The sequence below is a fragment of the Lissotriton vulgaris genome, chromosome 6 (assembly GCF_964263255.1).
Source record: "Lissotriton vulgaris chromosome 6, aLisVul1.2, whole genome shotgun sequence".
Classification (NCBI taxonomy): Eukaryota; Metazoa; Chordata; class Amphibia; order Caudata; family Salamandridae; genus Lissotriton; species Lissotriton vulgaris.
This window is the reverse complement of record NC_141694.1, coordinates 1,398,369,540-1,398,382,401: the sequence shown is the minus strand read 5'-3', so window position 1 is coordinate 1,398,382,401 and position 12,862 is coordinate 1,398,369,540.

Here is a 12,862-nt window from a genome sequence, read left to right as displayed (position 1 = left end):
TTCAGAACATGGGAGTATCCGATTGTGCCTAATTTATGTTTTGGCAAATTGCACAATATAATTTGGAATAGAGCTACACCACAGACACTGTGTCATGGATCATGTTTTTTAGACCCACAGATACTTTTTGTTGTTTAGACTGTCTTTCTTTGGGGGACGTATCTGTGTTTGGTCGTTAAATTATTTCCCCTGGGACCCTCCTTCTGAATGGTTGTTGTTATGTTGATTTAGTTGCAATTTGTTAAGAAGAGCTCAGATTGCAGGTACCATGTGGTCGCCCATATGTTTTAATGGAAGCACTGATGATGTAGAATCAATTTGGTTTATTTGTGCTTAAATAATATGCTAATTTGTTACTTGCATTACCTTTAGCTAACATGATTTACACATGGTTTATTCATTATGTACTTACATTATGCCACTTATTCATTTTCATGTTCATAATTAGATTTAGCAGAGTGAACCACACATTTCACTAACTTTAGTAATTTAATGGTGTGAGTGGGCCTTGGTGCTCCAGGCCATTTTTAAAATAAACATTGTATTTCCGTATGCTGTGCATAACACTCTCTGTTTCAGATACCAGAGTCTGTGTGCACATTTAAAATGTTCTTCCTTGTGAAGAAGTGTAATCTTGATCCCATTTGGAGATAATGTAGGAGTGCACCATATTCACACTCAAATATACTCTATTGTGAATTATGTACTAAAAGGGAGAATAGTACTATATGCTTAAGGGTATTTTTTTAAAAATACATGTATTTAGAATGTGATTAATAAAGTTGCATGACAAATTAGGTATTAATGCTACAGGAGAAAATAACATGAAATGTCATATTATGAGATACTTAATTAGGCTTTGGTCAACTAATGTTTAATGTTTATACACTTAAGTTAATCAAGTGCAGATGCATTTACACTGAGACGTTTATAATTCATTGCATTTAATTTTCTTGTTAGAAAGGTGCACATATTCTATAACACTGTGCATATGTTAACGTATTAAAACTAGACCTTGAGGAGAATCAGTTGCTGCTCACATTAAGATTTGAAATGTAATTCAAGTTTAGCCTTCATTGTGGAATGTGTGTAGCTGAGTTCTTTCTATTGCAGGTGTGGATAAGACTCATTATTTAGAATAAAGGAGTTTTCTGCATAGAGATAGCAAAGCATGAGAAGGTGGAGTCGGCTGAGGGAATCGCGGTAACAAGTGAGAAGAGGAGTTCTCATTGGAGAGGAAAGGCCAAGGACTAGAAGAGATAAAGTGCTGTCTGGCTGGGGAAGAAGCTGAAAGTATCCAGTTGTGCCAGAGTTATGGACATTTCCCAAAGAGGAGCCATATGAGAATGTCACATAGACAGCAGACGCTATTATGTGCTGTGTTTAGTTAGGGAGAGAATCCATCTTGGGTTTCCTATGCTACTGCTTGTCTGACTTTAAGCTACTTGACCCATTGTCTGAGTTTTTCTAGAGAAGACTCTGATGGCTGGCACCTTTTTTTCCCTTAATTATTTATGTCCTTACTCAAACGCTTTAGTTTAGGGTTGCCCTTTTAAGGTAGAGTAAGGAAAGTTAGGATACTCATGCTCATTAAAGAGAATCATCTGACACATTTTAACCCTCTTTTTTTCTTTCTTATTTCCTGAATCATTATTTTAAAGTTAATCATTTGCTTTGTACTATATAGGGTACATCTCTTAAGTAGATTTGGACTTACTTTAATCTTTTTATATTTTTATATGATTATATTGAGACTAATTTATATTGATTTTCTGTACTTAAAATGAAACCTACTAAACTCAGATCGAAGAGTCAAGTTGTTTATGTGTAGCCACATTGATTGCACCATATTGAAATGATAACCCGTGATTTGGTATCTTTCACCACTCACTCTACTAGAAAGACCCTTCCCCTCTGGAGGGAATTGTGTAAATGGGCCTGGACTTTAACAATTGGTAAGAATTATTGGATGGTTAGTTAGTGAAGTGAAGGGAAATACAACTTGAGCTGGAAAATCTGAATCTCAATATAAATGGGCCCGATTCACAGAATGAACTTAAGACTCAATCCTAAACTTACTACTGTTTTGGTATTCACAGATTGCACTTACTACTTTTGGTATTCACAGAATGACCTTACTACTTTTGGCATCCACAGAATGCACTTACTACTTTTGGTATTCACAGAATGAATTTACTCATTTCGGTATTCACAGAAGTTAGGACTACTAATTTTAGGACTCCTAAATGCCTTCTGTGAATACCGAAAGTCTTAAAATTAGGATTTTTCTCAATTTAGTAGTAGTAAAGTTAGAAGTCCTAACTTTACTACTACTAAATTGAGAAAAATCCTAATTCTAAGACTTTCCGTATTCACAGAAGGCATTTAGGAGTCCTAAAGTTAGTAGTCCTAACTTTACTACTACTAAATTGAGAAAAATCGTAATTTTAGGACTTTCGGTATTCACAGAAGGCATTTAGGAGTCCTAAAGTTAGGAGTCCTAACTTCACTACTACTAAATTGAGAAAAATCCTAATTTTAAGACTTTCGGTATTCACAGAAGGCATTTAGGAGTCCTAAAGTTAGTAGTCCTAACTTTACGACTACTAAATTGAGAAAAATCATAATTTTAGGACTTTCGGTATTCACAGAAGGCATTTAGGAGTCCTAAAGTTAGGAGTCCTAACTTTACTACAACTAAATTGAGAAAAATCCTAATTTTAAGACTTTCGGTATTCACAGAAGGCATTTCGGAGTCCTAAAGTTAGGAGTCCTAACTTCTGTGAATACCGAAATGAGTAAGTTCATTCTGTGAATACCAAAAGTAGTAAGTGCATTCTGTGAATGCCAAAAGTAGTAAGTTCATTCTGTGAATACCAAAAGTAGTAAGTGCAATCTGTGAATACCAAAACAGTAGTAAGTTTAGGATTGAGTCTTAAATTCATTCTGTGAATCGGGCCCAATGTCCCTAATTCAGAATCCAGGATCGAAGCGTGAAGGACAGATGGAGTTCCAGTGGCGGGCGTTGAAATGGCAGTGAAGTATGAGTATTAGAAGGGAAGTATGTGAAATGTATGCTCAGCTAGTGGTACAGTGCTGACTGTGTGATGTCTGGCGGAGATGTTGAGAGAATCGTGTGAATTTGGTACTAAGTTGAAGTTGTAATCAGGTCCGACGTGACTTTAGATTCTGGGATATATAATAAAGGTGCCGAAGACACTGTGTTGTGATTGTTTGCTAAGTTTTTGTGGGGTTTGTCGTGAGACGTTGTTGGCCCAATTGTGATAGGGAACGTTTGCATGCAAGCTAGAACTGTAGTGTGGTGGACCTTTGTGCTCAGAAGGGAAACTATACTGATTTGGGTGATTCCCCGCTGATCGAAGTTTCAATTGTGGATGTGTGTTTTTTGGGTAAGGGATTCTATCAATTTATTTAATGGAGCAGACAATTGTTAGTTGTTGTTTTTGTATAAATAGAACTGAACGAGATGGAAAGTGTGGGAAAGATTGTGAAGGAGGGTGAACCTGCTGCGAGGAGTGAGAGTAACGTGAAAGTGTGCTGCACTGGAGCAGTTCGTGTAACACCACAATGGGATTGGTTGAAATTTTTCCTTGGATGCTGTGATGTTATTAGTAATCGTATTATTGCAGAACTTAAATTTTGTTTAATCTGAATTTGAGCTAAAATTGTTGAAATAAGAGAATGAAATATGGGATGTTTTAAAGCAATATGAGATATGATAAGAGGAGATGTAGGGGTGCCTACTAAAATGGGTGTGGAAGCACCACAGGAGGACATGCCAGCACAATGTATGGAAACAAAAGTAGGAATACATACTATTGTTTGGCTTACAAATTGGCACAAGATCGCAAAGAAAGAAGATGCATTGATGTTTCCCCGCTACAGTACTTTCAATTTGAGAATACTTTATCATTTGAGAGGGATATTATTTGCCATGAAACCATTACCTAGACCCACACAAATTGAAACGCATAATGCATGGGAACGTGCGGAGCATGTAAAGGAGAGAGACAAATATCAAGGGAGAATGACAAAGACGATGCATGCACATGCAGATGCCAGATGGGATGACCAACAAAAGAGATGGAAAGTAGACATGATTGAGGGAGCAAGATTGTACCCTTCTATAAATAGCAAGGGAAATGAGACTGAGAGAGAGAGAGAAGGGAATAAAGAAGGAGGGAGATGCAGACAGTTATAGCAATGCAAGTGACAGCTTATTGAATGGATTGCTAGCTGAACGTCCACCGCCATATATTCAGATGCAAATGGAAAGTGGGGGAAATGTGAATCTTACTGATAACTCTGGAGGTGCGTAGGCATTGGCTTCTTCTAGTCCTGATGTTGTAGGAGTTGTATCGACTGGGGGGGACACAAAGTGTAACCTCTGGAAACTGTAACACTAATTTGGCTTTGCAGTTTCCGGATGCTCTTACAGTATTATTAACCATTGGCCCAATTATTCCTAAATGCAATCCTAACTCTCCTGGAAACGGAGGTCAGGGAATGCTTGCTCCCAAGGAAGTAAAGGCAGGAGAGAGTCAGAGAATGCAATTTGTACCATTGGTTTTGATGAATGTTAGTACACCCAGCGCAGCAAGTGCAGATCCGTATGGTTTGCTGAATGGATTCGGACACATAAGTTCCTTTCCGGGATTAGTAGGTCTTGACTCGTCTATAAGGAAAACACTCCCAAATGCACACAACAACATGCCTAGAGAGAATACTACTCCAGAGATGGGAATTTCCAAGGGTCAACATATATTTGGTGTCCAAGACTGAGAGAAGTGGTTGAAAGAGCATAATGAAAAATCAATGGGAAGGCAAGGTACTGAAACTGGTCATGGAACTATTAAATCAGTTGTTAAAGTTGATTTGATTTATGTGTTAACATTGAAGACTGAATTGGATGCGATGATAAGTTGAAGTTTAGAACTCTATCGAATAGACTTTTATCAAACAGGTGAATTATTGTTCATGAGTAAAGATGTCTCATGAGACAGGCACATGAGAAATTAACTGAATTGGTTAATAGATATGATGTTAATATGGAATGAACTAAGATATTGCAGAAAAACCAAAGACTTGCATTTAGTGATCAGGATATAGAGAATGTGAGGATACCAGGACTAAAACACAAATTCAAGTGCTCATACTTTGCATTCGAGTTTGGAGAACATTGGATAGATGCTAAGAGAGATGGGCTAAGAGGAAGGCTTCTAAGAGACTAAAAGGAGACATCCTCCCGGAGGAGAAAGGGGAGTGGGTGTCCAAGCTTTCCCTTTACGAGAAGTACTGAATGGAGGGTATGTTTATGTACCTTGGAGTAGCAGTGATCTTGCGTCATTTACCAATGGTTTCCTGAGATTGAGAGAGAAACCTGTACAGTGCTACAAGCAGTTTGATCAATTTGTGAACATTTCAAGATGCTGTGAATTGACCTGAATACATTGATTGAGCTTGTGCTCCCTAGTGATTTGTGGTCAGCATGCATGTTAGCTAAAGATTGGCCTGAAGGTGAGCCTGAAAGAGGTCCAGTGGCATGTGGTCTGACACCTGTAGTATTGAAGAAGTACACGCAAGTGATTACTTGGTTGAAGGCAAAGGTACCACAACAGGATATTCCCTGGGTAAAAATTGAAAGGATTACCCAGAAATCTAAAGAAGAGATGATTCCTGCTTTTTACGAAAGATTATTGCAGATTTGTGAGCAGTATAGTGAAATGGATACTCTAGAGCTCAAGGATATGGAACGATTTGTGTCTAGATCTGTGATTGGATTGAGAAATTAGATTGGTATGATGATATAGCAGCATCAAATCTGTCGGCACAACAAGGCCATATCACGGAGGGAATCCCCCTCCGCCCCTTGGTTCTCTATTGAGCTGAGGGAAAAAAAAAGCGACTGTAAAAGGCTTGAGCGTCTGTGGCGGGCAAACTACTGCAACTCAGCAAAAACTCGCTATAAAGAAGCCCTCCATGGTCTACACCAAGCCATAAGGAAAGCAAAAAAGATATTTTTTGCGTCTTCCATTCAGCGAGCGGAGCAGTCCAGCAAAGAAGTCTTCAAGATTGTTCAATCTTTTTTTAAGCCCTCATCTATTGAGACTGAAGTCACTCCGTCGGAGAAACTCTGCGAGGATATCTCAGATTTTTTTGATAAAAAAATTGAGAAGGTTTATGCCTCTTTCATTAGCCCCGAGCCCACAGTATTGACGGATATGACCGACATAGTGCTGCCCTCCCCCTCCCTAGCCCATTTTCACCCCATTCCCTTGACCGAGGCCCTGTTGGAAATAAAAAAATGTAAAGCAGGGGCCCCTGACGACCCCTGCCCGCCTAAGCTTTGGTCAATGATGTCGGAGGCGATCGCTTTACCGCTCTTACACATATGGAACACGTCCATTGCATCAGGCATATTTCCGGATTGTTGGAAACATGCCACTCTCCTTCCCCTGAAAAAGAAGCCAAATGGCGCTCCGGATGATCTAAGTAATCTCCGCCCAATCTCCCTTCTAGCAGCCCCGGGCAAAATGCTCGAAAAATTGATACAACGTCAATTGAGCAGATTTATCGAGGACAACGAGATTCTGCATGAAACTCAATCAGGCTTCAGATCGGGATTTAGCACCGAGACTGCCCTCATTGAGGTGGCTGAGTCGATTAGATGGTCTTTAGATTCAGGAGCATCAGCCATGCTGGTACTCCTGGATCTATCAGCCGCATTTGATACGGTGGATCACGACAGATTGATCTCACGGCTGAAGGATATAGGACTGAAAGATAAAGCGTTGGGCTGGCTACAATCCTATCTTACAGATCGCTCCCAGAAAGTAGCGCTGGGCACCTTCACCTCAAAACCAAAACACCTCAAATGTGGCATCCCTCAGGGGTCGGCTCTCAGCCCATTACTTTTTAATGTTTATTTAGCCCCACTCTTTACCTTGATCTCAAAATGGGGAGTGAAGGCAATTTCGTATGCAGATGATACGCAATTAGTCTTCCCTTTCTCTGACGTATCTGAGGCAGCCTTCAGCAAATTGAGGGGATGTCTTTCGGGATATTTCCAGCTGGATGAATACTAACAAATTAAAACTGAATGCTGGCAAAACGGAGGTTGTCTTTTTTGGCAAACATAATCGTCCTCCCTCTGACTTGTGGTGGCCTCCTGAAATGGGTCCCCCTCCTCCTCCTAGCACCTATGCGAAGAACTTAGGTGTCCGATGGGACGAGGGTCTCTCCTTTTCGTCACACATACAACAAGTCACAACTGGCTGTCTTTTCAAACTTAGGAACCTTCGGAAGTTCTTTGCGCTTTTGCCAGCAGACTGCCGAAAAATGGTAGTCCATGCAACAGTTACATCCAGATTGGACTACGCGAATGGCCTATATCTTGGCCTACCCAAATACTTGGTACATCGCCTGCAGATCGTGCAGAATGCGGCTGCGAGACTGCTAAAACACATCCCATTTAGACAGCATGTCTCTCCGCATCTACACGACCTGCATTGGCTCCCTGTGGCTAGTAGAATAAAGTTCAAAGCTCTAACCTTGGCGTTCAGAGCACTTAAGGGGTCCTGTCCTGATTACTTAAAACTTAGACTCCCCAGGTATCACCAGGAGAGGCACCTGCGTTCTAACGCTCGGCTTCAGCTCCTCGTCCCTCGCGCCAAAAAAGCCAGACTCGGTGGCAGGTCCTTCTCTGCTAACACGGCAATTCTTTGGAATACCCTGCCGGTCGCCATCCAAGCTGCCACGACTGAATCCTGTTTCAAGAAGCTAATAAAGACCTGGCTTTTTGCCCAGAAAAAATAAGCACTCTCCCCCCTTTTTTGTTTTTCCTGCCTAATAAGAGTTGCCCACCTAGCGCCAGGACACCTCCTTGTGAGGTAGCTGATCGCGCTTTAGAAATATCAGTATTATTATTATTATTATTATTAAGGCCGTCTACGAGATTCTGCGGTATGAAAAGTACTGCTGTGAAGAAATTTAAATGAAGCACAAAAGGTTGAAAGAGAAGGTGATGGTAGTACAGATGAAGGCTGCTCAGAGAGGTCAGAGACAGGCTTATGTGGAGAATACTAACTCTATGCAGAGAGTCCAGCAGCCTGGGACTTTGGTGCAATCCGGAAGAGGAAGGGGTGTTCCTGCAGATCTTAAGACTGGAGTTGATATTGCCACTTTGAAAAAGACTAGCCCATGTTGGATGTACGTTGTTACAACGCATGCTTTTACCACGCATGCTTTTACAACGCAGGTTTTTCAATGCAAGTCGTTACAACGATTTGCGTTGGGGGGTGCTGGATAGTGAATAGTTTAATTTACTATTCCAACTCCAGTCTCCGTGGATAGTAGGGAAGGTGTTGGATAGTAAATTAAACTATTACCTATCCTAGAGCGCCCCCCAGCGCAATTCGTTGTAATGACTTGCGTTGAAACACCTGCATTGTAAAGGCACTGCGTGGTAAAAGTTGTGTCGTAAAGGATGTTTCCCGCCCAGGTTACTATTCTAATAGGGTGGGGCATTGGAAGTGAGAATGCCGTTTAAATCCCGCTAATCCGGAAGAGAATGGGGGTATGGTTCAGTCTCAGGGAAATATCATTCGGGCTCAAAATGTGCCCACACAGAGGTCTCAAAACTTTTCTAGTTCACAAAGTCCTGTGATGCAGGTACTGCAACCTCTGATGCCACAGCAAACTGGATGTAATCATAGATTTCATACGAATATGGACATAAATGCAAATCAGAACATGTCTCAAAATTACCCAATGTTGGAGACTTAATAATAATAATAATACTGGGTTTTATACAGCGCGAACAGCTACCTGACAAGGAGGTGTCCCGGCGCTAGTAGAACACAAATGACCTGGGCTAAAGAATAGGAAAGCTAGCGTGGCTGGGTGAATAGCCAGGTCTTAAGTAATTTCTTAAAGCAGAGTTCAGACGGGGCCTGTTGGATTGTTTGAGGCAGTGAGTTTCTCAGAGCGGGGACGTTTGCTGAAAAGGTCCGACCGCCTAGTCGGGCCTTTTTTGCGCGCGGGACGGCCAGCTGGACACGGTCATTGGACCGTAGTGTGCGACTTTGAAGGTATCTTGGGAGGCGATTTTTCAGGTATTGTGGGCAGGAGCCATGCAGAGATCTGAACGCCAGCGTCAGAGCTTTGAATTTAATTCTGTTGGTTACTGGCAGCCAGTGCAGGGTTCGAAGATGCGGAGAGACTGACTGCTTGAACGGGATTCGCAGTAGTAGTCTCACAGCCGCATTTTGAACTACCTGAAGCTTGTGAGTCACGTATTTTGGAAGGCCAAGGTATAAACCATTGGCATAGTCCAGCCGGGAGGTGACAGTCGCGTGGACAACCGTTTTTCTACAGCTCACAGGTAGGAGTCTTAGAATTTTTCGGAGGTTTCTCAGCTTACTCAGGCAGCATCCGGCGACTTGTTGGACATGGGATGAGAAGGACATGCTATCATCCCATCTCACACCAAGATTTTTTGCCGAGTGACTGGGTGAAGGGGGCGGGCCGATCTCCGTTGGCCACCAGAATTCTGGGGGGGGGGGAGGGACCCTTGCCGAAGAAGATGACTTCGGTTTTATTGGCATTAAGTTTTAATTTAATTTTTGCCTTCCAATGATCATGATACAGATCCATCCTTATGATGGTGCCTGAGGGGGAGGAAGACTGTACACTTGGTGCTGTCTTAAAGGTGAACCAGGTGAACCATATGTGGATACTGATGTAGATGGCACAATGTCACTTTCTTGATTGACACTGGTGCTACCTGTTCCACTGTGAGAACTGCAGAGGTTCCAAACCTACCCCTCTCGGGAAAAACAATCCAATTTGTAGGAGTTTCAAATAAACAACTGTTGAATCTCCTTACTGAAGAAGTACCTGTAAAGATAGGGACATTTGAAGGTAATCCTCAATTTGTGGTGTGTGATTCTAGTTCTGTATGTCTCTTAGGATGTGATTTGCTGTGTAAGTTAAATTGCACCATCTACTGTACGCCAAAGGGAATAGAACTCCAAACAGGTGATGAGGACATTGTTTTTAAGCTAGCCAATCAGAATTTAAATATCTTATTGTTCCCCATGTTGACAGTGGAAGACTTACCATTGCATCTGAGAGATACAGTTCAAACTTAGTTTGGGATTTCTCTGGAAAGTACATCTGACGTATCCGAGGGGTTGAGCCAGTCCGTAATGCAGAATATCCGTGTACACTATAAAATAATCTAGCACCGGAAACATTCGCTAGAATTACACCTGAGGTTGAAATAATGATTGAACAAGGTATTCTGAAGTGGATCATGGGGAGACCATGTAATTCACTGATTATGGGCTTATAGAAGCTGAGCGGCAAGTACAGCTTTGTGCAGGATCTACAAAAGGTTAATAACACAGTGGTTCCTTGTTGTCCCGTGGTACAGAATCCATCTGTGCTATTGTTTTAAATTCCATGTGAGGCCGAATGGTTCACTGTCATAGATCGTTGCCAGGCCTTCTTTTCCTTTCCCCTCCATGAGGAGAACCAATTTTAGTTTGCTTTCCAGCTAGAGTACCATGTTTTAGCATGATGCCATGTTACACAAGGGTATACGGAGAGTCCTTCTATATTCAATCAGATCCTGAAAATAAATTTGAAGTCTCTGGTCATGGCTTGTCATTCTGTTATAGTCCAGTATATCCATGACCTGCTGGTATCATCGAATACTCAAGGGACTTGTAAAATTGATGCAATAGCACTGCTGAACTATCTGGATGAGAATGGACATAAAATATCCCCAAGTAAGATTCAGTACTGTATGACAGAAGTCCTCTCTCTGGGACAACGTATAATGTAGGGTTCAATGAAAGGTGTCACAGGAAAGAATCTCGGGGATTATGCAAATGAATTCACCTTGTACTCAGAAGGAAGTCAGGATGTTTTGGAGAATGGTGGGCTAATGTCGCTAGTGCATATCCAACTTTTCCTTGATGGCCAAGCCTTTGCAGAGGCTAACATAACACACAAAGATGTTTCTGATTCAGTGCCTTGGGACGACAATTGCTTGAACGCTTTCCTAGTACTGGAAGAAAGCCTCTATCATGCTCCTGCACTAGGAATGCCAGAATACAACAAAGTGTTTTTGCTCATTTGCCATGAACAAGAAGGTTGTGCACTCTCAGTATTGACACAGGCTCGTGGAAGTGCCTGTAGACCAGTGGCTTATTTTTACTCTACTTTAGATCCAGTGCCTTGCCCAGATGTAAATCCGTTGCTGCAACAGGTGTCAGCATAGACAGATGTAAAAGCATCATGATGGGTCTTCCTTCGACTGTCTATGTTCCCCACACGGTGGAGAGTTTGCTAACAAGAACACATACTTGACAAATAGCAGACTCACTAGGTATGAACAGTTGATCTTGGCGGTAGAGAATGTGACACTGAAAATATGTTGCACTCTAAATCATGCAACCCTGATGCCCTTAACTGATTGTGATATGGATGAAATTGAAGTGGGGATGTAGCCTTCGGAATACGTAGGTTCCTGGTATTTAAATATTGCGTTGTATCTGGGTTGAGATACTAGGGTTAGCACCTTTCGTAACATCCAGGTGTCACCACACGACTGAGAGGAGGCCTAGCAGACAGGCTATGTTTTACTATGATTGGTGCTCATCAGTTTAACTTGTCTCTTACAAAATCTTTACCCCTACTAGGGTAGCAGTGCCTCGTGTTTGTCACGTTTGTCTCGTTTTCTTTATCGTGTTAAGTTGTGCACACGATTGTGGCACACGATTTTGATGCACAATCTTTATGCACTTTTTTCTTGTTTCTTTCCTAGGTCAATATCAGGAGCTGATTCAACTAACTAACTGTAACCATATGGTAGGGTATCTATGCTGCTCCTCCTGCCCTGGTATATAATTTTAGGGTCTATCCTACATGTTTATCACCGTTGGTCCTGAAGAAGTGCCGATGATCTTTGTGAGAATAAGGGCGCAAAACATGTTGACCAGTCACATCCTGACACTACTGTGTCTGTTGGGATTACATTTTGGTTTTTAGCTTGCCAGGAGCTCAATTACTTTGATATTTCCGGTTGGGTAACCCATAGGCAATTTTAAATCACCATGCACTTAAAGTTTTTTTGACCCTTCATCAAGGACCCTCATGCCAAACACCTACATGCACCATCCAGCGTTTTAGAACAAGATCTCTGACAAAGTGACCCTTCGCGGGACCCGTAGGTGATTGCAGCGCCAGCCCTATGAGGAGCCAAACCTGATGATGAAGCATGCCATCCTTTGGGGTGTGTGAGGGCAACTGGATACAAAGGGATTGTCCCCCCCAGTGCTGTGGGTCCACTTAACCTGGGATTCTGTCACTTACTTTTTGTTTCTGTTTTGAAGGCTTTGGGTGACTTTTTGCACCCAGCTGTAGGAACAGTGTCCTTTTTTGGTTTAGCATACTGTTGTAAGGAGCATGGACACTGGACCACAACCGCTCCTTGGTCCCCCCTTTCCTTTGTTTATCCATTGTTAGCACGGCGGTTCAGCCGAGGGACCTCTGTTCTGTTCTATCACTTCTATTTTTCCATTTTCATCTTTCCTATACACACGTAGCACAACTACCCCTTGTGTGGGATATTATAGGGGTATGATGATTCTTTGGATACATGCATCAAGATAGTAGACCCTATCTTTCTTTTCTCAATACTAGTTTACCGTTACTATCATATAACAGGACGACAAGGCATGAGCACACCCAGGGAGGTTTTTTAATATTTCTAACGCCACCCGCAGTTAATCTAACAGGATTCATTATAACAGTGGTAGTAGTATACACCATA